At 44.5% G+C, this 24,143-nt stretch overlaps 1 protein-coding gene across 3 annotated transcripts in view; it reads left to right on the top strand.

The window, feature by feature from the left end:
• Positions 1-23,572: 23,572 nt before the first annotated feature.
• LOC139542834 (transmembrane and coiled-coil domains protein 1-like) overlaps positions 23,573-24,143 on the top strand; it is a 102,550-nt gene continuing 101,979 nt past the window's right edge. For 2 of the 3 annotated variants that reach the window (XM_071348711.1, XM_071348712.1), the window contains exon 1: positions 23,573-23,651. The gene's annotated coding sequence lies outside the window, so the exon portion shown is untranslated. The remainder of the gene's footprint in view (positions 23,652-24,143) is intronic. The other variant, XM_071348713.1, reaches the window with a different exon arrangement.

Genomic DNA, 24,143 nt, shown 5'->3' with positions numbered 1-24,143 from the left:
CAGCTAGCTAGCTGCTACCGAGTGGCTACTGTTAGCTAACGCCTCTGTCCCAAAGCAAGCACCAGTTAGCCTTGAGCTAGTCACGAGCTAGGCCCATATACCAGCTAATTCTAGGGCTACAATACCTCTTTTGACAATTGGCCTGGACCCTTTGTTGTTGACGCGGAGCCCCGCCGATCCATCCCGACTGGTCTGCAGAAGTGGTTGCCCGATGTGGTCTCAATGGGCTTTTCCGTTGCGATGTTGCCCGAAGACCCATTTTCTTGCCCCGGGCCCGCTAGCTTTCTAAGCGCTGTGTCTCCCACTCGCCTAGCGTAGTACTGACTACTGAACGGCTCCCTGACACACCTATTGCTGTTCTTTGGACCCTATGATCACTCGGCTACACAGCTGATGCCCCCTGGTCTGTTTCAATAACACGGTACATCATTTTGTTTATCTGTCGGCCCCAGCCTCGAACTCAGGTACTGTATGTATCTAACTGACCCGCTCTGCCCATTCATCGCCATTTATCCTTTGTTGTCTTAGCTCCCCCGATCAACACCTGTGACTGCTTTATGCCTCTCTAATGTCAATATGCCTCTCTCTAATGTCAATATGCCTTGTCTACTGCTGTGTCGGCTAGTCCTTATTGTTTTATTTCACTGTAGAGCCCTCAGTCCCGCTCACCTTGCCTAAGATAGCTCTTTTGTCCCACCCCCCACAGATGCGGAGACCTCACCTGGCTTAACTGGTCCCACCAGAGACGAAACCTCTCATCATCACTCAACGCCTAGGTTTACCTCCACTGTACTCACATCCTACCATACCCTTGTCTGTATATTATGCCCTGAATCTATTCTACCACACCCAGAAATCTGCTCCTTTTATTCTCTGTTCATAACGCACTAGACGACCAGTTCTTATAGCTTTTAGCCATACCCTTATCCTACTCCTCCTCTGTTCCTCTGGTGATGTAGAGGTTAACCCTGGCCCTGTAGACCCCAGTACCACACCTATTCCCCAGGCACTATCATTTGTTGACTTCTGTAACCGTAAAAGCCTTGGTTTCATGCATGTTAATATCAGAAGCCTCCTCAGTAAGTTTGTTTTATTCACTGATTTAGCACACTCCGCCAACCCTGATGTCCTAGCCGTGTCTGAATCCTGGCTTCAGAAGGCCACCAAAAATTAAGACATTTCCATCCCCAACTACATTTTCCGCCAAGATAGGGGGTGGGGTAGCAATCTACTGCAGAGACAGTCTGCTGAGTTCTGTCATGCTCTCCAGGTCTGTGCCCAAACAGTTCGAACTTCTAGAAATCCACCTTTCCAGAAATAAGTCTCTCACTGTAACCGCTTGCTATAGACCCCCCTCAGCCCCCAGTTGTGCCCTGTACTCCATATGCAAATTGATTGCCCCACATTTATCTCCAGAGTTCGTACTGTTAGGTGACGTAAACTGCGATATGCATAACACCACGCCCATCCTACAATCTAAGCTAGATGCCCTCAATCTCACACAAATTATCAAGGAACCTACCAAGTACAACCCCAAATCCGTAAACACGGGCACCCTCATAGATATCATCCTGACCAACCTGCCCTCTAAATACATCTCTGCTGTCTTCAACCAGAATCTCAGCAATCACTGCCTCATTGCCTGCGTACATAATGGGTCCGTGGTCAAACGACCACCCATCATCACTGTCAAACGCTCCCTAAAACACTTCAGCGAGCAGGCCTTTCTAATCGACCTGCCCGGGTATCCTGGAAGAATAATGACCTCATCCCGTCAGAGGATGTTTGGTTATTCTTTAAAAGTGCTTTCCTCACCATCTTAAATAAGCATGCCCCATTCAAAAAATGTAGAACTAAGAACAGATATAGCCCTTGGTTCACTACAGACTTGACTGCCCTTGACCAGCACAAAAACATCCTGTGGCGTATTGCATTAGCATCGAACAGCCCCCGTGATATGCAATTTTTCAATGAAGTTAGGAACCAATATACACAGGCAGTTAGGAAAGCAGAGGCTGCTTTTTTAAACAGAAATTTGCATCCTGTAGCACAAATTCCCAAAAGTTCTGGGACACTGTAAAGTCCATGGAGAATAAGAGCACCTCCTCCCAGCTGCCCACTGCACTGAGGCTAGGAAACACTGTCATCACCAATAAATCCACAATAATCGAGAATTTCAATAAGCGTTTTTCTACGGCTGGCCTTGATTTCCATCTGGCCAACAGCTATGCACCCCTCGCAGCAACTTGCCCAATCCCCCCCCCCCCCCGCTTCTCCTTCACCCAAATCCAGATAGCTGATGTTCTGAAAGAGCTGCAAAATCTGGACCCCTACAAATCAGCTGGGCTAGACAATCTGGACCCTCTCTTTCTAAAATTATCCGCTGCAATTGTTGCAACCCCTAATACTAGCCTGTTCAACCTCTCTTTCGTATCGTCTGAGATCCCTAAAGATTAGAAGGCTGCCGCGGTCATCCCCCTCTTCAAGGGGGAAACACTCTAGACCCAAACTGTTATGGACCTATATCCATCCTGCCCTGCCTTTCTAAAGTCTTCGAATGCCAAGTTAATAAACAGATCACCGACCATTTCGAATTCTCTGGAATGCAATCTGGTTTCCGAGCTGGTCATGGGTGCACCTCAGCCACGCTCAAGGTCGTAAAACGATATTATAACCACCATCGATAAAAGACAGTACTGTGCAGCCGTCTTCATTGACCTGGCTAAGGCTTTCGACTCTGTCAATCACCGCATTCTTATCGGCAGACTCAGACCCTTGGTTTCTCAATTGACTGCCTCGCCTGGTTCACCAACTACTTCTCAGATAGAGTTCAGTGCGTCAAATCAGAGGGCCTGTTGTCCGAACCTCTGGTAGTCTCTGTGGGGGTGCCACAGGGTTCAATTCTTGGGCCGACTCTTTTCTCTGTATATATCAATGATGTTGCTCTTGCTGCTGGTTATTCTCTGATCCACCTCTACGCAGACGACACCATTCTGTATACTTCTGGCCCTTCTTTGGACACTGTGTTAACAAATCTCCAGACGAGCTTCAATGCCATACTACTCTCCTTCAGTGTCCTCCAACTGCTCTTAAATGCTAGTAAAACTAAATGCATGCTTTTAAACTGATTGCTGCCTGCACCTGCCCGCCCGACCAGCATCACTACTCTGGACGGTTCTGACTTAGAATATGTGGACAACTACAAATACCTAGGTGTCTGGTTAGACGGTAAACTCTCCTTCCAGACTCACATTAAGCATCTCCAATCCAAAATTAAATCTAGAATCGGCTTCCTATTTTGCAACAAAGCCTCCTTCACCCATGCTGCTAAACATACCCTCGTAAAACTGACTATCTTACTGATCCTTGACTTTGGCGATGTCATTTACAAAATAGCCTCCAACACTCTACTCAGCAAATTCACAGTGCCATCCGTTTTGTCACCAAAGCCCCATATACTACCCACCACTGCGACCTGTATGCTCTCGTTGGCTGGCACTCGCTTCATTTTCGTTGCCAAACCCACTGGCTCCAGGTCATCTATAAGTCTTTGCTAGGTAAACCCCGCCTTATCTCAGCTCACTGGTCACCATAGCAACACCCACCCATAGCACGCCCTCCAGCAGGTATATTTCACTTGTCATCCCCAAAGCCAACTCCTCCTTTGGCCACTTTCCTTCCAGTTCATGATTTTCAAAAATCACTGATGCTGGAGACTTATATCTCCCTCACTAACTTTAAGCATCTTATCTCAGCTCACTGGTCACCATAGCAACACCCACCCGTAGCACGCCCTCCAGCAGGTATATTTCACTGGTCATCCCCAAAGCCAACTCCTCCTTTGGCCACTTTCCTTCCAGTTCATGATTTTCAAAAATCACTGATGCTGGAGACTTATATCTCCCTCACTAACTTTAAGCATCAGATGTCAGAGCAGCTTACCAATCACTGCACCTGTACACAGCACATCTGTAAATATCCCACCCAAATACCTCATTCGCCAAATTGTTATTTATTTTTGCTCTTTTTGCACCCCAGTGTCTCTACTTGCACATCATTATCTGCACATCTATCACTCCAGTGTTTAATTGCTAAATTGTAATTATTTCGCCACTATGGCCTATTTATTGCCTTACCTCCCAAATCTTACTTCCATCTCCACCTTCTGCCGCCCGGGTCTTGTTGGGAGGGTGTTGTGCTTGTCTGTTTTGTGGGTTTGTTATGTCTGGATTGTGTGGACTAGCTATCTGAGCTTCACCATGTCTCTCTCCAGCTCTGGGAATGTATCTCTCTCAATGGTGGAGGAGCAGTGCAGTTGTGGGACCTAGGTGCGTTCAGTGCTGGGGGGGTGACTTTCCTCGTCTGCAGGACAGTTTGAAGAGGTGTGATCAGACTCACTCAGGATGGAGGAGTTGTCACAGAGAGTGAGAGCTTTTCCTGCTGTGCTCTCTCTTTGATCCCATAAAAGTCCTGCTGGAACTGAAGGACCTGCACAGAGAGAACCCACGCAAATAGGACCTACACCCAGACCACAGCATCACCAGCCACACCCCAACCAACTAAGACCACCCCAAACAAACCCTGGCCACACCATATATAGGCCCCCCCATATCAGACCTATGCCCCTTCTGCCCACCCCATGACCCCCGCCCCTGCGGCAAGGACCTCAACATGACAGCAGGACATATGGCCAGGCCGTGAGCAGAGCAACAGGCCCCCGCTATTATACCCGCCCAAGCCCCATCCTGCGACCTAAGAGGTATGTATCAGATGCTCTACATGCTCTGCTCACACCTACTGTGATGGTCTGGGCCTAAACCACACAAAAACATCTGCTTTTGGCCAATAGAGCAGGAACCCAGACTCCATCCACCAAACTACCAGGTGTGAAACAGGGAAGAGACTCAGGGGGTAATTTGATATAGAGCAGACCTAACCCACTCTATTAAATTATTCAAAACAGGAACATTTTACATCTGGCTAGAAATTAATAAGGAAATTATCTCAACAGAGAAAAATGTCCTCGTGTATCCTTTCAAGCAGACCACCATAGCCCCTGTGCCCAAGAACACAAAGACAACCTGCCTAAATGACTACAGACCCGTAGCACTCACGTCCGTAGCCATTAAGTGCTTTGAAAGGCAGGTAATGGCTCACATCAACACCATTATCCCAGAAACCTTAGACCCACTCCAATTTGCATACCGCCCAAACAGATCCACAGATGATGCAATCTCTATTGCACTCCACACTGCCCTTTCCCACCTGGACAAAAGGAACACTTATGTGAGAATGCTATTCATTGACTACAGCTCAGCGTTCAACACCATAGTACCCTCAAAGCTCATCACTATGCTAAGGGTCCTGGGACTAAACACCTCCCTCTGCAACTTGATCCTGGACATCCTGACGGGTTGACCCCAGGTGGTGAGGGTAGGTAGCAACACATCTGCCACGCTGACACTCAACACTGGAGCTCCCCAGGGGTACATGCTCAGTCCCCTCCTGTACTCCCTGTTCACCCACGACTGCATGGCCAGGCATGACTCCAACATCATCATTAAGTTTGCAGACGACACAACAGTGGTAGGCCTGATCACCGACAACGACGAGACAGCCTATAGGGAGGAAGTCAGAAACCTGGCCGGGTGGTGCCAGAATAACAACCTATCCCTCAACGTAACCAAGACTAAGGAGATGATTGTGGACTACAGGAAAAGGAGGACCGAGCACGCCCCCATTCTCATCGACGGGGCTGTAGTGGAGCAGGTTGAGAGCTTCAAGTTCCTTGGTGTCCACTTCAACAACAAACTATCATGGTCCAAACACACCAAGACAGTTGTGAAGAGGGCACGACAAAGCCTATTCCCCCTCAGGAAACTAAAAAGATTTGGCATGGGTCCTGAGATCCTCAAAAGGTTCTACAGCTGCAACATCGAGAGCATCCTGACTGGTTGCATCAGTGCCTGGTACGGCAATTGCTCAGCTTCTGACCGCAAGGTACTACAGAGGGTAGTGCGTACGGCCCAGTACATCACTGGGGCCAAGCTGCCATCCAGGACCTCTACACCAGGCGGTGTCAGAGAAAGGCCCTAAAAATTGTCAAAGAACCCAGCCACCCCAGTCATAGACTGTTCTCTCTACTACCGCATGGCAAGCGGTACCGGAGTGCCAAGTCTAGGACAAAAAGGCTTCTCAACAGTTTTTACCCCCAAGCCATAAGACTCCTGATCTGGTAATCAAATGGCTACCTGGACTATTTTCATTGTGTGCCCCCCAAACCCATCTTTTTACGCTGCTGCTACGCTCTGCTTATCATATATACATATATCATATATACACTTTAACTATACATTCATGTGCATACTACCTCAATTGGCCCGACCAACCACTGCTCCCGCACATTGGCTAACCGGGCTTTCTGCATTGTGAAAATCTACCAAAAAATAATTAGGCAACAACAAATTCCTCGACTAACCAGTGCACCCACCCGCACATTGACTCTGTACCGGTACCCCCTGTAAATAGCCTCGCTATTGTTATTTTACTGCTGTTCTCTAATTATTTGTTACTTTTATTTTTTACTCATCTATTTTTTACTTAACCCTTATTTTTCTTAAAACTGCATTGCTGGTTAAGGGCTTGTAAGTAAGCATTTCAAGGTCTACTACACCTGTTCTAATCGGCGCATGTGACAAATACAATTTTGATTTGATTTGATTTGAAATTATGGTTTTCATAGTCACCGTGGGTATAACATCACCGATGCAGGAAACAGCAGAGGGAGCACCCCCCTATCCACATCAACGGGACAGTAGTGGAGAAGGTGTAAAGTTTTAAGTTCCTCGGCGTACACATCACGGACAAACTGAAATGGTCCACCCACACAGACAGCGTGGTGAAGAAGGCGCAACAGTGCCTCTTCAACCTCAGGAGGCTGAAGAAATTTGGCTTGTCACTGAAAACACTCACAAACTTTTACAGATAGATGCACAATCGAGAGCATCCTGTCGGGCTGTATCACCACCTGGTATGGCAACTGCTCTGCCCACAACCGTAAGGCTCTCCAGAGGGTAGTGAGGTCTGTACAACGCATCACCGGGGGCAAACTACCTGTCCTCCAGGACACCTACCCCACCCGATGTCACAGGAAGGCCAAAAAGATCATCAAGGACAACAACCACCCGAGCCACTGCCTGTTCACCCCGCTGTCATCCAGAAGGCGAGGTCAGTACATGGGCATCAAAGCTGGGATCGTGAGACTGAAAAACAGCTTCTATCTCAAGGCCATCAGACTGTTAAACAGCCATCACTAACAAACATACTGACTCAATCTCTAGCCACTTTAATAATTAAAAATTGGATGTAATAAATGTATCACTAGTCACTTTAAGCAATGCCACTTTATATAATGTTTACATACCCTACATTACTCATCTCATATGTATATACTGTACTCTATACCATCTACTGCACTTTGTCTATGCCGTTCGGCCATCGCTCATCCATATATTTATATGTACATATTCTTATTCATTCCTTTACATTTGTGTGTAAAAGGTAGTTGTGAAATTGTAAGATATTACTGCATGGTCAGAACTAGAAGCACAAACATTTCACTACACTCGCATTAACATCTGCTAACCATGTGTATGTGACCAATAAAATTTGATTTAATTTGATACTAGAATCTGAAATCAAATGTCAACTGTTTGCTGATGATCTGGTGGTTCCTTGCAAGGAGGGCCAACAGCAGCACATAGATCTTCTGCACAGATTCTGTCATTGTCACGCCCTGATCTGTTTCACCTGTCCTTGTTCTTGTCTCCACCTTCCTCCAGGTGTCACCCATCTTCCCCCTTGTCACCTGTCTATTTATACCTGTGTTTTCTGTCTGTCTGTTGCCAGTTCGTCTTGTTTGTTCAAGCCTACCTGCGTTTTGTCTCAGCTCCTGGTTTTCCCTAGTTTCTCTTTTTCGCATCCTCCTGGTTTTGGACCTTTGCCTGTCCTGACCCTGTACCCGCCCGCATGACCACTACCTGTCTCTGACCCTGAGCCTGCCTGACGTCCTGTACCTTGGCCTCTGCTCTGGATTACCGACCTCTGCCTGACCTGACCCTGAGCCTGCCTGTAGTCCTGTACCTTTGCTCCACCTCTGGATTACCGACCTCTGCCTGACTTGACCTGTCGTTTGCCTGCCCCTGTGGTTACAATTAACATTGTTACTTCACACAGCCTGCACTTGGTTCTTACCTTGATTCCTGATAGTCAGACCTGGGCCCTGACAGTAAATCTCAGTAAGACACAAATAATGGTGTTCCTAAAAAGGTCCAGTTGCCAGGGCCACAAATAAAATTTCCATCTAGACACCGTTGCCCTAGAGCACACAAAAATACTATACTATAGTATTACTATAAATACTATACATTCCTCAGCCTAAACATCAGTGCCACAGGTAACTTCCACAAAGCTGTGAACGATCTGAGAGACAAGCTAAGAAGGGCCTTCTATTCCATCAAAAGGAACATACATTTCGACATCCCCCCCCCCCCCCAAAAAAAAATAATATACTTGAATCAGTTATAGAACCCACTTATGGTTGAGGTCTGTGGTCCGTTCACGAACCAAGAATTCACAAAATGGGACAAAGACAAATTAAGACTGCATGTAAAATTCTACAAAAATATCCTCTGTGTACAACATAAAACACCCAATAATGCATGCAGAGCAGAATTAGGCCGACACCCGCTAATGATCAAAATCCAGAAAAGAGCCGTTAAATTCTAAAAGGAAGCGATTCCCAAACCTTCCATAACAAAGCCTTCACCTACAGAAAAATGAACCTGGAGAAGACTCCCCTAAGCAAGCTGGTCCTGGGGCTCTGTTCACAAACACAAACAGAGCCCCATGACAGCTACACAATTAGACCCAATCAAATCATGAGAAAACAAAAAGATAGTTACTTGACACATTGGAAAGAATTAACAAAAAAACTGAGCAAACTAGAATGCTATTTGGCCCTAAACAGAGAGTACACATGGGCAGAATACCTGACCACTGGGACTGACACAAACTTAAGGAAAGCTTTGACTATGTACAGACTTAGAGAAGACTTGCTATTGAGAAAGGCCGCCAAAGGCAGACCTGACTCTCAAGAGAAGACAGGCTATGTGCACAATGCCCACAAAATGAGGTGGAAACTGAGCTGCACTTATTAACCTCCCGCCAAATGTATGAACATATTAGAGACACATATTTCCCTCAGATTATACAGATTAAACTCCAATATCTATTGGGTGAAATACCACAGTGTGCAATCACAGCAGCAAGATTTATGAAAGAAGAAAAGGGCAACCAGTGTTGAACAAACACCATTGTTAATACAACCTATATTTATGCTTATTTATTTTCCCTTTTGTACTTTAACTATTTGCACATCATTACAACACTGTATATAGACATTTGAAATGTCATTATTCTTTTGGAACTTTTGTGAGTGTAATGTTTACTGTAAATTGTTATTGTTTATTTCACTTTTATTTATTATCTATTTCACTTGCTTTGGCAATGTAAATATATGTTTCCCATGCCAATAAAGCCATTGAATTGAAATTGAACTTAGAAACAGAGAAATAGAAAGAGAGATAAACAAAGAGAAACAGAAAGAGAGAGAGAAATAGAAAGAGAGAGAGAAATAGAAAGAGAGAGAAAAATAGAAAGAGAGAAAAACAAAGAGAAATAGAAAGAGAGAGAGAAATAGAAAGAGAGAGAGAAATAGAAAGAGAGAGAGAAATAGAGAGAAAATACTGAGAGAAAGAGAAAAAGCGAGAGATAGAAACAGAGAGAAAGAGAAAAAGAGAGAGATAGAAACAAAAAGAAAGAGAAAAAGAGAGATAGAAACAGAGAAAGAGAAAACGAGACAGATAGAAACATGAGAGAAAGCGAAAAAGAGAGAAATAGAAACAGAGAGAGAGAAAGAGAGAGATAGAAACAGAGAGAAAGAGAAATAGAGAGAGATAGAAACAGAGAGAAAGAGAAAAGAGAGAGATAGAAACAGAGAGAAAGAGAAAAAGAGAGAGATAGAAACAGAGAGAAAGAGAAAAAGAGAGAGATAGAAACAGAGAGAAAGAGAAAAGAGAGAGATAGAAACAGAGAGAAAGAGAAAAAGAGAGAGATAGAAACAGAGAGAAAGAGAAAAAGAGAGAGATAGAAACAGAGAGAAAGAGAAATAGAGAGAGTAGTAGAAGTAGAACTAAAGAACAACAGATGATTCTGCAGATGGAGTGAGAATTAAATGCAAAGGTAAAGGTAGAGAGAGTTTCGTCCCTCACTTGTACTGTCATAGAGGTAAACCTTAACCTAACCTTGCTCCATCAGACCCATAGGTATCCCTTTGTCTCCTGAACAATGGTAATCATTCCCTAATCAGTCTATTCTGAATGTCAAACGGGGGGGGGGGGGGGGGGGGCATGAAGGTAGAGATGGCTGACATACCCAATCACTTCCATCAAGCAGAGAGCACATCACTAATATGACATTTGAACTTTCTGCGTAAGGGAATAACTGTATGATGCCAAGACAGGAGGAATATGTCATTGACAGGTAAATAAGACTTCAGAGACAGTTGCCTTTTAGTAATTACATCATTTCCCTTAATAACTGAATTGATATGATTCTTGAGTGAATTATTGAAGAGTGAATTTCTACTTACTGGGAGATACATAATCAAAAAGCAGGAGGTTGTGGTGTGTGGTGGTATGTGTGCTAGTGTGCATGTGTGTGTTTGTGAATTTGTGGACCTATCTTCTGAGTGTACTGTATGTACAATGAGAAAGAAATATATGGGACACCTCTACCCCTGTAATCTCTATCTTATTGGCCATCCTCTGGTTGCCATTATACTGAAATCAGCTTACCTTCTCTCTGACTTGACCACAACAAAAGGCCTGGTACTGCAGTGATGCAGGGATTCTGTTAGCACAGAACCAGATGTGGAACCATCGGACCCACTCTTTGTCTCCCTGTTCCTCTGCCACACCGCAGCCTCAATTAGCCCCCCAAAGGGCTCCATCTCAGGGAACAGAACACAAATGAAGGCCCTGGATCAATCAGTGCCTCTACCAAAACAGGCCGTATTCAAGAGAGAATTGTTTTGGCTGAATGTAAATCACTAATGTATTCACTGAGGTATTCAATGGGGCTCAAGCCTTAAGCAGATGCTCAACATCGAGAGCATTACTTCCACAATGAGAACACTGATGATGGCTGACAAGTGCTGTATTTAGTGTGCAGGTGGTATTATAGTTATTATAGTGTGCCATCCGAAATCTGAATGAGATCCTTATTTTCCAGTGGCGGTCACAGCAAAAGTTTAGCAGATGTTCCGAAGAACACCTCACACCTCTCCTCGATCCTGACTCCACAGACAGACACTGAAGGCCAAACCCAATACAAAATCCCACCAGGACATTATCATCTTCTCTGTCTGATCTTTCAAACCTTCCAGGCAGTATTCTTCCATGGATTTTTCTGTCATTGAAATCCTTGGGCAGGCCGCCAAAGTGTTTTTTTCAGGTCGCCTCAAACAGTGTAAAAACAAGAACCCTGTTTAAAATGATTTTCAATTGATGGCAGGAAACTGCCCCAGCAATGTACTGGGCCGTACACACTACCCTCTGTCGGATGCCAAGCAGTTGCCATACCAAGCGGTGATGCAGTTAGTGAATATGTCTCAATGGTGCAGCTGTAGAACTTGTTGAGGATCTGAGGGCCCATGACAAGTCTTTTCAGCCTCCTGAGGCGGAAGAGGTGTTGTCATGCCTAATTCACGACTGTTTTGGTGTGTAGACCATGATAGTTCCTTAGTGATGTAGACATCAAGGAACTTGAAGCTCTCGACCCACTCCACTACAGCCCCGTCTATGTGATTGGAGGCGTGCTTGGCCCTCCATTTCTTGTAGTCCACGGTCAGCTCCTTTGTCTTCCTGATGGTGAGGGAGAGGTTGTTGCCCTGGCACCACACTGCCAGGTAACTGACCTCATCCCTATAGGCTGGTTCCCCGACATCAGTGATCAGGCCAACCACCATTGTGTCAGCAGCAAACTTAATGACGGTGTTGGAGTTGTGCATGGCCACGCAGTCGTGGGTGAACAGGGAGTACAGGAGGGGACTAAGCACACACTCCTGAAGGCCTCCGTGTTGAGGGTCAACGTGTCGGATGTGTTGTTGCCTACCCTCACCACCTGGGGGTGTTCCGTCAGGAAGTCCAGGATCCAGTTGCAGAGGGAGGCGTTCAGTCCCAGGGTCCTTAGCTAAGTGATGAACTTAGAGGGCACTATGGTGTTGAACGCTGAGCTATAGTCAATGAACAGCATTCTCACGTAAGTGTTTCTCTTGTCCAAGTGGGAGAGGGCCGTGTGGAATAGAAATGGCATATTCCATGGATCTGTTGTGGCGGTATGCGAATTGGAGTGGGTCCAGAGTGTCTGGGATAATGGTGTTGATGTGAGCCATGACCAGCCATTCAAAGAATTTCATGGCTACAGATGTGAGTACTACAGTGAGATAGTACAGGTTACCTTGGCGTTCTTGGGCACAGGGACTATGGTGGTCTGCTTAAAACATGTAGATATTACACAGTGTGAATGTTAATATGTTTAAAGGTCTTTCTCGCATCGGCTACGGAGAGCGAGATCACTCAGTCGTTCGGAACAGCTGATGGTCTTATGCATGGTTCAGTGTTGCTTGCCTCGAAGCGAGCATATTAGGAATTCTAGGCTCGTATCACTGGGAAGCTCGCGGCCGGTTTCCCTTTATAATCCGGGATAGTTTGCAAGCCCTGCCATATCCGACGAGCATTAGAGCCGGCGTAGTAAGATTCAATCTTAGTCCTGTATTGACATTTTTGACTGCTTATGGCTCGTTTGAGGTTGAAAGATCCGGATTAGTGTCCCATTACTTGAAAGTGGCAGCTCTAGCCTTTAGCTCAGTGCGGATGTTGTCTGTAATCATTAGCTTTTGATTGGGATATGCATGTACGGTCACTGTGGGGACGACGTCGTCAATGCACTTATTAATGAAGCAAGTGACTGAATGAATTCCAGAACATATTCCAGTCTGTGCTTGTGAAACAGTCCTGTAGCTTAACATCCGCTTCATCAGACCACTTCCTGATTGAGTTTTTGCTTGTAAGCAGGAATCAGGAGGATAGAGTTATGGTCAGCTAAGATCATCTAGAGAGTCAGGGAGAGTTAACAATTCCAAAAACAATTAATACTGAATAGCAGAATACATTTTATTATTATGTTTGAGCGAAAGAACACATCATTAGCCATGGCAAATGCATAGAATTGCAGGAAATTTGCTTTAAACTGCAACATTTTCTCTCAGCTCCATTGTAGAATATGTAGAATGATCACAGGAAATTTGCCTTAAAACTGAAAAAATGTCTCTCAACCCGAAAATTGGCTTTAAAATGTCAAGATGAGGGTCTCCCAAAAAAAAAAAAAATATTCAGCCACGCCGATGGGCCGACCGCACCCTCTTTCACACCCATTGCCACACCCCCCTGCCACGCCCACCACCTAAGCCCCTTTTTGATCCAGAAAAAACCCTGTCTTCATGGAAGCTTCTGGAACATCAGGTTGGCTAAAACAACGACCTACCAGTCCCTGTTGTTACTGTAAATCCTGACTGTGTTCTCATCCCAAGAGACAAAGGCATTGCTGTCTAAGTAAAGCTAAACAGGCCACGTTTTGACAGACTGACAAAAGCTTCAAGACATTACAACAAGCCTTGATTGAATGCAACCTTATTAGGAACAATAGTGGCAACACAATGTGATATGGCTTTGTTTCATCTTAACGTAATGATAACAACTTCATTAGTAGTGATACAGTAAATGCGTGTCTCTGGGGGGAACAGACAACAGAGACATGAGCCATACATCACAGACTCCTCATGACTACCGGGAAAGGTGTTCAGTGAGTCACAGACCAGACCAAGTAGAGTCTCTCTCTTTCAACTGTAACTAAACAGGATGAACGTGGAGAACGGGAGTCGGACAAAAACATTTTATTTTTATTTTAAACTTTCCTTAAGCTCTTCAACCATGTTTGAAGTCAGAGACAGTGGTACTCTCCATCAGGTGTTTTAAACAGGCGTTCAAACAGGCATTCAAACTGGCGTTTAAACAGGCATTCAAACTGGCGTTTAAACAGGCATTCAAACTGGCGTTTAAACAGGCATTCAAACTGGCGTTTAAACAGGCATTCAAACTGCCGTTTAAACAGGCATTCAAACTGGTGTTCAAACAGGCATTCAAACTGGCGTTCAAACAGGCATTCAAACTGGCGTTTAAACAGGCGTTCAACCAGGTGTTCAAACTGGTGTTCAAACCGGTTTTCAAACCGATGCTAAAACCAATGGGTTCATCAGGTGTACAATCACCTTTTCCCTCCTGAAAAAATGTCAGGGTTGCTACTGTCACTGTCTTTCACCCTCTGGAGCCAGTAATGAATGAGAGCAGGGAGTCTGGTTGACATCTCATTTACAATGAGACAAAATCAGATGAAACATCTGCTCATGAAAACCGATTGTACGGTTTACTTGAGGAACCATTTCCATATCTCTAAGAGAAGTGCTAGATCAAGAACCTCTCAATTCAGCGAATGGTAATGAGTTTTCCTATTCAGACTTCAGATTGAGTGATTTGAAACAGTGCTGGTTTTAGGACATCTACTTGTTGAGATTCATTTTCAGCCATCATGATTTGATTCTGTCACCAGGAGCCCGTATCTCTTTATTCCAGGCTGTTTCCTGTTCTGAAGCACACATACGCATGCCAAACGCATGCACGCACACACGCACGCACGCACGCACACACGCACGCACGCACGCACGCACGCACGCACGCACGCACGCACGCACGCACGCACACACACACACACACACACACACACACACACACACACACACACACACACACACACACACACACACACTCTTGATAACTTATTGTTTCATTCACTCTGCAGCTCAAGGAGCCTGTGTGTTTTCTTCCCCACCAGTGTGTGACGTAAAGCATGGCCACCACATCTCCTGCCTGTGCCTGTGTCTGGCACGGTGTGGGGCTGAAGGAGTGTGTTTCCCTGGTGGGAGCTCAGATCTCAGGCCTGGGTCCTGCTCATCAGGACCGCCAGTGGCTCTGTATCTCCCATCGATCACTGGGGCAAGCATAATGAGCTGCTTGCGCTCCAGCCCACATAGACACAATTAAGGAAAGCTTAGCATACCTCCCCTCGGTCCAGCTTCTGATTGAGTAAACAACCAAAAGGCTGCGGATAAAGGGGGAATAAAGAAGAGTGTGTGTGTGTGTTTGTTTGTGTGTGTGTGAGACGGAGAGGGAAGAGGAGGGTTTCTGTTTTATATATTCACATCATAAATCAATGCTAATGATGTTGCAGGTCCCTCCAGAGGATGGAGGGAAGGGCATTGTAAAACCTAGACAACAAATAAATACATTTTAATACAGCAAAATACTGTTCTAAAGAATATCAAACCCTGGCCTCCAACCCCTCTCCTTAGCTCTACAACTTTCCCTTACAGTGGTAGAACATGCGCCTCCATAGGTTTGGGCTCCTCAGTCACCTCTTCACATACAAAGCCTGACTGATGTCCTCCTTGAATGTGAGAGACCACCAACAATGACAAACAAATTCTATAATGGTGTTGATCGGAAGAGAGAAAGACAGGAAGAGAAGTATGAGACCACATGCTGTGAAACGAGATCCAGAAAGAGATGGAAACCCCAGCATGGGGTCACAGCAAACCCAACATGTTTGTGTCTGTGGGTGTGTACGTACATATACTGTTCGTTCGGAAAGTATTCAGCCCCTTCCCTTTATCCAAATTTTGTTACGTTACAGCCTTATTCTAAAATTGATTTAATACAACACTTTCCTCAACAATCTACACACATTTCCCCATAACGACAAAGCGAAAACAAGTTTTAGAAATCTTAGCAAATGTATTAAAAAAACAAAACAGAAATACCTTATTTACATAAGTATTCAGACCCTTTGCTATGAGACTCTACATTTTGCTCAGGTGCATCCTGTTTCCATTTATCATCCTTGACATGTTTGTACAACTTGATTGGAGTGGTAAATTACCGGATGGTCACTCTGACAGATTTCCAGAGTTCCTCTGTGGAGATGGGAGAACCTTCCAGGAGGACAACCATCTCTGCAGCACTCCACCAATCAGGCCTTTATGGTAGAGTGGCCAGACGGAAGCCACTCAGTAAAAGGCACCTGACAGCCCGCTTGGAGTTTGCAAAAAGGCACCTAAAGGACTCTCAGACCATGAGAATCAAGGTTCTTTGATCTGATGAATCCAAGATCGAGCTTTTTGGCCTGAATGCCAAACGTCATGTCTGGTGGAAACCTGGCACCATCCATGGTGGCAGCATCATGCTGTCAAGATGTTTTTCAGTGGCAGGGACTAGGAAACTAGTCCGGATCGAGGGATAGATAAAGGGGGCAAAGCAAAGAGAGATCCTTGAGGAAAACCTGCTCCCGAGCCCTCAGGATCTCAGACTGGAGCGAAGGTTTAACTTCCAACAGGACAACGACCCTAAGCACACAGCCAAGGCAACGCAGGAATGACTTCTGGACAAGTCTCTGAATGTCCTTTTGTGGCCCAGCCAGAGCCCGGACTTGAACCCGATCGAACATCTCTGGAGAGACCTGAAAATAGCTGTGCCGCAACGCTCCCCATCCAACCTGACAGAGCTTGAGAGGATCTGCAGAGAAGAATGGGAGGACCTCCCCAAATACAGGTGTGTCAAGCTTGTAGCGTCATGCACAAGAAGACTTGAGGCTGTAATCGCTGCCTAAGGTACTTCAGCAAAGTACTGAGTAAAGTGTTTGAATACTTATGTAAACGTGATATTTCATTTTTTGTAAATTTTTTGTTGTTGCAAAAATGTTATTAAAAAAACTATTTTTGCTTTGTTTTTACAGGGCGTGTGTAGATTGATGAAGGAAGAATACAATTTAATCAATTTTAGAATAAGGCTGTAACGTAACAAAATGTGGAAAAAGTCAAGGGGTCTGAATACTTTCTGAATGCACAAGTGTCACGGGACTCTGAAGGTAACCGATACAGGTTTAAAAAGACGAAAGAAAGTATGAAGGTAGTTTTGTGCCTTTACCCCCAAAATGGTGTTAAATATGTATAAAAACTAAAATATTTCCTCAGCGTTCTTCTGTCTCCTAGATGGAGGAAAGACACTTCAACACCTTGTTTCTTATCATTTATGTGTTGACTGTCCTTTTTGCACTTTATGTATGTGTTATTCAACGTGTTTCTATGGGCAATAGTAGTAAAGGCCAAAGTCAATTTTTTATTTTTATTTTTTTAAACATTTATTTATGGGATGCCTAAAAGGGTTGTAAAATTCCAAATCAAATAGCTATATGATCCATAGTATGACCATCTTAAAACAATGCTATATGTCAGGTAAGAATGAGAGCGCACACAGACGCCCTTCAGCCCAGATGTTTTTTTATGGAACTGATGTTGTTGGTCTGTGATAATGACTCATATTGTGTGAATCAGTGTACTGTAACTAATTTAATCATTACTCTCCCAGCAAATAATGGGGGAACATAGCAGTCGTAGATTCTGACACTTCTAACAAGAGAAGAAAGCATGGACCGTGGCAGGAATTCATTTTATTATTTACATTATATGAGCAGCCCCATGCCACGTTATATACCTTGTTTGCAGGAACTTGCCTTAATATCAATAGATACCTAAATAACAGTACATTTTAATAATTTAGCAGACACTCTTATCCAGAGCAACTTACATGAGCAATTAGTGTTAAGTGCCTTGCTCAAGGGCACATCAATAGAATGTTCACCTAGTCGGCACGGAGGATTCGAACCAGTGAACTTTTGGTTACGGGCCCAACACTCTTTACCGCTAGGCTACCTGCCGACCCATGATCTTTCTTAATTAACATGATTTTTATCCTAGAATCCTCCTAGCATCTTAGCAACTGTTTTTGCTATCAATGGGCTGAGGCTTCTCCCTGCTCTGCTGTTCCCTGCCTGGCCGGCCATCTTGTCATGGTCAACCAGTCAAGTGCGAATTCCGCCTCAAAGGCTGCCATAAGTCTCATTAGCATTTGTGTCACCCCGGCGATGCCGGAACACTAGGGGGAGGCAGAGGGGTCCTGACCTTATCAGAAGCTTAGTTGTACTGGGTGCATTCAGAATACCGCGGCAGAGACCGAGGTGAACCGAAGGTGTGCATGTGCATGTGTGAAGTGGTTGCATGGGAACAGGACTCATGACGACATGTTTCATTGGGTAATTCTCAGGTAAGACACTTCATTCTGAGTGAGGCAAGGTTAAACATGGCCATTTCCAAAGAGCCACTTAAAGTACACAGTAATTTTAACCCGAGTTAGCTTTGAGTTTTTGAAAGGTGCTATACGAGTCCAAATAGTTGTGTTTGTCTGTTCTCACTGGACGGTGGTCCACTGGTAAACATTTTTTTTTTCCTGTGACAGGATGTTTTACCTTTGTTTTTCACTTGGTTCCTGAAAAAAAGAATGTCAAGCAGTTGGAATGGATGTTGTGGAGTAGCTGTTAAGCCCAGACGGTTGTGAGGGTTGAACTTGATAACCTTAGACCCACCTGTTCTTTTACACAATAATGACCATGCTTACACACTTTCATTGACCTGTCAGATTCACATAATTAGAAGGCACAGCAGGCCTGCTGGAGGGGCTACTGTAATTGGAGGGAGATGTGGGGACATGGCGTCCACGTCTGGCGTGTGTGGGAAGAGAGGTTCGCCTGGCAGCAGCCGCTCACACTGTTTTCCATTATCCACCTCTCTCTGATGCTGTGGGGAGAAGAAGAACAGACCAATATATATTTCTGAGGATGAAGATGATATAGAGGTTAGGCGTAGGGTTGATGTCAAAGCATTCGATCCATGTCAGCTATGTGTTTTTGGGGTCAAGCAGAAAACCTGCCTGTTTTCGTGTTATGTTGTTATGTGAGCTGTTTGTCAGGTGGAGTGTTTCTGTCACTCAGCAGCTTGGCAAATTACTTCCTGTTGTGTCATGGACACTGGACACCACTGGAGGAGAAGGAAGCACTCAAGAGCTTTTACTGTGTTTCATCTACTATCTACTAACTGTTACGCGGAGCGGAACAGGTGAACCCAAGAGCAGATGCAGACGAGGAAACTGGGATGAGGTAACCAAGGTATTTATTGAAACACAGGGGGAAGATAGAGTGCAGGGCAGGGGAAGCTTGGGCAGGTTGCAGGAAACCAGGTGCGGAGGCTGAGGCTGGTGACAGGTGTTGGGGACAGGGTAAGCAGGTCCGGAGGAGAATCTAAGGGAGCAGTAGAGTGGGGGATCCAGGACAGAGTAGCAGGACTGACGAGATGTGGGACCGGAGACAGGGACCAGAGTCAGAGCTGGCAGAACTGAGCAGAGAGGAAAACAGCATCAGGCAAGGGAAAACAGGCATAACAGGATCTAAACAGAGCCAAACAGCTAGAAACGTAGACTGACTGAGCAGAGATTATGATCTGGCAGCGTGGAAGTGGCAGGGCTGAGTATTTGTAGAGGTTGCATTATGGAACAGGTTGCAGCTGGTGGGGATCTGCTCTGACTACAGCACACCCGTCTCCGCCCACACAATCACACACACACAGAGAGAGAGGCAGGTCAAGGAGACACAGGATGAGTAGTAGAGGGCATGGCAGGATGTAACAGGATGTAACACTAATGAGTGTTTGATACACGCATGACCAATGTTAAGGGGTATTGAACCATGCACTAAATGCACTCCATAAACATTAGATATCAACTTATTTTAAGCAGCTCTACTGAACACAAACCACCTGCTATGCTAACCACCTAAATGTTTTGAGCTACTGAAAACATATTTAGTCACTTTAGGTTCCAGTCATTGACCAGGAGACCCAGTTATTCATAGCTACGACACTTAAATTCCAACACGTTTTTATAATACAGTGTGAAGCCCATTCACACACAGAACACAGCAAAGCGGAAACAAAAAAGTGGAAATTAACTGCCATGATTTTGGTGAGGACTCCCTGTCCTACAGCTTGATGAGAATAATGATGACGATTTCTGTTCCTTACATGTGTTTGCTAGTGATAGTGTATTTTTGCTCAGTCTGTCTTTGATATGATTGAGTGTGTGTGTGCTTGATGAAACATGTAAACAGTGTATTTTGATATTGAACAAAACGTTGTCTATTCTTCATAAGCGTGAGAATTGTGTTTATTTACCAGAATGGTAATAATGTTGCAAGGCACGCTTGTATGTCTCTTCAACGCTGTTGCCCTCTGTTGGGCATAGCTGATAATAGATGCCTCTCAAGTGAGTCTTATACATACAAATTTTCCACCATCAGATTCAGTCTCATATGCTTTCTCTGTGTTATACATTGAAATATGACAATGGATGAAGGGCAGAAACATAAGTTGCTGTGTTGATGGGATAACAGCTATATGAATCTGAGATGTCTGTGTCCAGCTTGACCAGCAACTCATATTCATGGCCATACTGCCCCCTGGTGTTCAGAAAGAAATAACATTCACATTACAGTAACAAACTGTCCTAAACAGATTTTGCAGTATTGATTAAATAGAGTTTACTACCAAGTAATTACTGTTGATGATCATCTGTGTGTGGGATTTTTAAAATGTATTTTATTTCACCTTTATTTAACCAGGTAGGCCAGTTGAAAACAAGTTCTCATTTACAACTGCGACCTGGCCAAGATAAAGCAAAGCAGTGCGACATAAACAACAACACAGAGTTACACGTAAACAAACGTACAGTCAATAACACAATAGAAAAATCTAAGTACAGTGTGTACAAATGTAGAAGAGTAGGGAGGTAAGGCAATAAATAGGCCATGGAGGCGAAATAATTACAATTTAGCATTAACACTGGAGTGAAAGATGTGCAGATGATGATGTGCAAGTAGAGATACTGGGGTGCAAAAGAGCAAGAGGATAAGTAACAATATGGGGATGAGGTAGTTGGGTGTGCTATTTACAGATTGGCTGTGTACAGGTACAGTGACCGGTAAGTTTCTCTGACAGCTGATGCTTAAGGTTAGAGGGAGATATAAGACTCCAGCTTCAGTGATTTTTGCAATTCGTTCCAGTCATTGGCAGCAGAGAACTGGAAGGAAAGGTTGCCAAATGAAGTGTTGGCTTTGAGGTTGACCAGTAAAATATACCTGCTGGAGCGCGTGCTATGGGTGGGTGTTGCTGTGGTGACCAGTGAGCTGAGATAAGGCGGGGCTTTACCTAGCATAGACTTATAGATGACCTGGAGCCAGTGGGTTTGGCGACGAATATGTAGTGAGGGCCAGCCAATGATGGGGCTTTGGTACTATATGGGGCTTTGGTGACAAAACGGATGGCACTGTGATAGACTACATCCAATTTGTTGAGTAGAGTGTTGGAGGCTATTTTGTAAATGACATCGCCGAAGTCAAGGATCGGTAGGATAGTCAGTTTTACGAGGGTATGTTTAGCAGCATGAGTGAAGGCGTTTTTGTTGCAAAATAGGAAGCCGATTCTAGATTTAATTTTGGATTGGAGATGCTTAATGTGAGTCTGGAAGGAGAGTTTACAGTCTAACCAGACACATAGGTATTTGTAGTTGTCCACATATTCCAAGTCAGAACCTTCCAGAGTAATGATGCTTGTCGGGCGGGAGGGTGTGGGCAGCAATCAGTTGAAAAGCATGCACTTAGTTTTACTAGCATTTAAGAGCAGTTGGAGGCCTCGTAAGGAGTGTTGCATGACATTGAAGCTCGTTTGGAGGTTTGTTAACACAGTGTCCAAAGAAGGGCCAGAAGTATACAGAATGGTGTCGTCTGCGTAGAGGTGGATCAGAGAATCACCAGCAGCAAGAGCAACATCATTGGTATATACAGAGAAAAGAGTCGGCCCAAGAATGGAACCCTGTGGCACCCCCATAGAGACTGCCAGGATGATATAGGTCTATAACAGTTTGGGTCTAGAGTGTCTCCCCGTTTGAAGAGGGGGATGACCGCGGCAGCTTTCCAATCTTTGAGGATCTCAGACGATACGAAAGAGAGGTTGAATAGGCTAGTAATAGGGGTTGCAACAATTTCGGCGGATAATTTTAGAAAGAGAGGGTCCAGATTGTCTAGCCTAGCTGATTTGTAGGGATCCAGATTTTGCAGCTCTTTCAGAACATCAGCTGTCTGAATTTGGGTGAAGGAGAAGCGGGGGGGGGGGGGGGGGCTTGGGCAAGTTGCTGCAGGGGGTGCTGAGATGTTTGCTGGGGTAGGGGTAGCCAGTGTGTGTGTGTGTGTGTGTGTGTGTGTGTGTGTGTGTGTGTGTGTGTGTGTGTGTGTGTGTGTGTGTGTGTGTGTGTGTGTGTGTGTGTGTGTGTGTGTGTGTGTGTGTGTGTGTGTGTGTGTGTGTGTGCGCAAATGCAAGGTGTGTGTGTGTGGGTAGCCTACATACCTGTGTACTGTAATTGTAACTGTAAACAATATTTAATTTTTAAACTAATTTTTTTTGGTCTGTTGGTCCACCTCCCCTGCCCACTCAGACGGTATAATGCAGTAAAAACCAACTCCAACCAGAAACTAAGGGGAGGAGGAACTCAAGACGCTCTGAACACAGAGACATTTGGAATAGATCGGCCATTACCATAGTTACTAAGACGGATGGCCTATAAGACAGGACCTTTGGACTTTATTTAAATTAAACTGTTTGAGAGGAAATGTAGTCAGGAGATCCATATACAATTGGGAGTGAAGAGTGTGAAGACTTTGGCTAGGTGCTATGTCAATAGAGAGGGGTTAGATAAATGATAAGCCAAACTCTGTCTTATGTAATGTCTCCCCAAAATGACTGTTATAACTTGTTATAGCAAGGCTCAGTTCTCTGGTTGGTTCTGCTTTTGTGGGGCACTGCTTATGTGTGTGGTTTCTCTCAGGTTTTCCTAGGGCCTATCAACTCTCTGTCCTCTCCTCTCCAGGTTTGATGGTAAATTTAGATACAGTGTGTGTCATGTCACTGAGCTGGACTGTATCGAGAAAATGTCAAGATCAATCTTTCCCCTTAACCAATCAGTGTTTTTATTATGATTGATGTGTACATTGTCATACTGTCACAGTAGGACTATTGCCACCAGGTTACAAATTAGAATAGGCATGACCAGGAAACAGGTACAAGCTGTACATCAATAAAATCGAGTTCCTCTGTAATAATCAAGTTGAATAAAAAGTTTATATTAGATTATGAATACAATCATTACAAATCCTGCACAAAATTCTAAAGAATGTATTTGTTTCAATTAACAAGATAGCTCGAGTAGCCTATATAAATTATTGAAGCGTGTTTAGACTATATTCAATTGAGGATATTTTGCAGGGAGCTCCCCTAAACGAACCAAATGGTTTGGTCCGCCCGTGCCCTCTGCTGCTGTACGTCCTATTATTCCGACGTCAGCATGGGAGAGCGCAGAGAGGAGGGGTGGCGTTGCGTTGTGGTTGGACGTGTGTTGACTGTAGCAGTTTTTTTCATCTTCCATGTAAGTGTCAATTTACTGCTAAAGTTATCATCTCTAAACGTAATGTAAATGTGTATAGTGTGACAGTTATTGAATCTGTTATGGTGCAATACTACGGCTATTTTAGACGTAACAGTTGTTTCTTTTGCAAAACCATGTTTCATAAGTCTTGGTTTATAATGACACAATCAAACAGGACTTCAAGCGCTGTCAACCTGTGTCTGTTTCAGTGATGCAGATTGTCCCTCACTATTCTAGCTCGCTACGTTATAAACTTATATTGTATCAATACAATCCATTCGTAGGCTATCATTCAGCCACATGTTGATGTTGTACATTTGTTACACTTCTAATACTGTAACGTTTCACTGTCATGTCAACGAAGCAAGTTGCTTGTTTACCATATATCATGAAGGAACCCTAGATTTTTATCTCCATCTGTGCTATGTTACAGACATTTGTTTGGCCAATAGTGTAACTTATACACTGTAATATCTGCTTTAATGTGTTAGT

This window comes from Salvelinus alpinus, chromosome 17 (assembly GCF_045679555.1).
Source record: "Salvelinus alpinus chromosome 17, SLU_Salpinus.1, whole genome shotgun sequence".
Taxonomy (NCBI): domain Eukaryota; kingdom Metazoa; phylum Chordata; class Actinopteri; order Salmoniformes; family Salmonidae; genus Salvelinus; species Salvelinus alpinus.
The sequence above is the reverse complement of the archived record's forward strand: the minus strand, read 5'-3'. Positions and strand labels throughout refer to the sequence as shown.